This window comes from Sinocyclocheilus rhinocerous, unplaced genomic scaffold (genome assembly GCF_001515625.1).
Source record: "Sinocyclocheilus rhinocerous isolate Xijiao unplaced genomic scaffold, SAMN03320098_v1.1 scaffold421, whole genome shotgun sequence".
NCBI classification, from domain to species: Eukaryota; Metazoa; Chordata; class Actinopteri; order Cypriniformes; family Cyprinidae; genus Sinocyclocheilus; species Sinocyclocheilus rhinocerous.
The window spans coordinates 171831-174239 of record NW_015656177.1 but is presented as its reverse complement, the minus strand read 5'-3'; positions in this window follow the sequence as shown (position 1 = coordinate 174239).

The following is a 2409-nucleotide window of genomic DNA, read 5'->3' as shown; positions in this document are numbered from 1 at the left end:
AAATCACATTTTTGGACCTACAGAGGAATTGGCGTCACTGTTAACAACCTCACTTAGTATTTATTTGTGAGTAAACACTGGAATACACTACGCAACTTTTTCCCAGATTTGTGCCCTGATGAGTCAGTGCAGTTGCCAAAAGTCAGAGCCGTACTGCAGATTTGTGTTGACAGATTTTACATATTGTTTTCGTTTGTCATGCATCTTCTAGCAACAAGTCAAACATTTCTGTGTGAGTTTGTTGTGTTCTGAACAACTTGAACGTCTGGTAGTGTGTGATCCTCAGTCATTTAGTGTATGATGCCCAGTTTTTCACTGTAACCATTTACAATAGTATGATGCCTAGCATTTAAAAAATCTGTTCAGATTTGTCAAGTTGTGTAGTGTATTTCAGCCTTAAGACAAGTTAAATTGAAAGTACATGAAACCCAGTGTAATGTGATGAAAATCCAATGCAAGTTCTACATTTCCAGATCGTACACCAGTTGTACTTCACACATTGTATTTGACACGTTGTGAATAGAAGGCTCTTGACATTTGTATTGTGAAAAGAGCATTTTTATTCCATAGATATAAGTAGATTTCTAGGCCTTGATGGTCTAAACTTACATCTGACACTTTTGGAGAGTGACACTTTGTCACTTGGTTCCTTCTCAGACATAGAGACAGTGTTTAAATAATACTTCTATTCAGGTGAATTTTAGATTCTAGTGACAAGGCATGGCGTGTTACGTGAACCAGGATGTTCTCAAGCCTGCACCGATATTTATTAACATTTAGATAACAATGGTACTACAATTGTATGCACTTATGTATAGGAGTAAATGGGTGCTTAAAGGAATAGTTCACACCTAAATTATAATCCTGCCATTGTTTACTCATGTCCTTGTTTTTGTGGAACACAAAAGTAAAATTATCTTAATGTGGCTCTTTCCATACACCAACAGTTCATAGTGACAATGTCTGTCAAGCTCCAAAAATGACAAAGAAATACCTCCAGAAGAGCTACATACTCTATTCCAAGTCTTCTGAAATCATACAAAAAGCTTTGTATGAGAAAGAGGCCAAAATTAAAGCTTTAAATCTACTAATAATCTTTTCCTTCAGTGAGCTGTTGTTTCTGGATCATTGTGTAAGTGAACTGAACTCTAGAATTGAATCGTGAACAAAACAACCAAATCATCAGAAAGAACCAGTTCAAGTGAACGATCTGTTCACTAATTGGACTGATCCAGTGACTATTCAGTGAATAATGACATACATTTTAGTCTGTTCCTCACACAAAACTAATGTATTGCTTCAAAAGACTTCTCCTTTTGTGTCCCATGAACAGAAAAACAGCATAGGGGTTGGAAGTAACATGAGAGGAAGTAAATAATGACAGAATTGTGAGTTTGGGGTGAACTGTTAATTTAAAAAATGAATCTAGGACTATAATAACATTCCCTGTCTTCTTTTTTTCTTTCTTTCTGAAATTCTTTTAATAATTTGCACTGGTTGAATATCGATCCTTTTTTAAAACCGATTTCTAATTCAAAAATACATATTCAAAAGATAAAGAGCTTTTAGCGAAGATGGTGTTTTAATATCTTGCCTGTCAGAAACTTTCTAAAACAAATTCAAAATGGAAATGTTTGTCTGTTTGCCTTTGTCCACAATGTGCCAGTTTCTCCACTGTGTCCAGTGCCTTGTTCTGCATTTTCAGAGTTGGTTAGATTATATCAGTATATGTTTGTATGTAGTATGTAGGAGTGTAATGAAAGTCTGAAGATGTGAAGATAAGTCTGGGTCACACCTGCCAATCTTAAGCCAATGTTTTTTTGTTTGTTTTTACCAAGTCCTGATGTTTGTGCCTACGAGTGTGTGATTTACAATAGAAAACAGTCTTTGTACATATCAGCTCATGGACATTATCATCACCAGAGCAAATATTGCACACAACTGTCTTATAACAGCAGCACATGGTTGATTTTCTTTTCAGAAATTAGATGGATTGTGAGTGGGAGGATGCAGAGGAATGAGTCAAACAGTATTATATCAGAAAAAAAGCTTTGAAATGTGTGACAATCTAGATTATGGTTTCTTCATTCCAATGTTAAAGGTTCTTTGTCAGCTCAAGTTTCTTTTACATAAATTGTATGACTATTAAAATGTTTTAACAGAGTTTTGTGTAGAGTGTTTTCTTATCCATTTGAAAATCCATTTATTACAAAAATGAAAAGAACAGGCCTGTTTTCCACGTGACTTTATCAAACGTATGTTAAATGTCATTTTAATCATGTCATTTTATAAAGTTAATTTCATTTAGTAAATACTCTCAAACGGGCGTAGATTACGCGGGGGACGTGTCCCCCCCACTTTTAATATCATGTAAATTCGTCCCCCGCACTTTTTCGGGCAAGTGTGTTT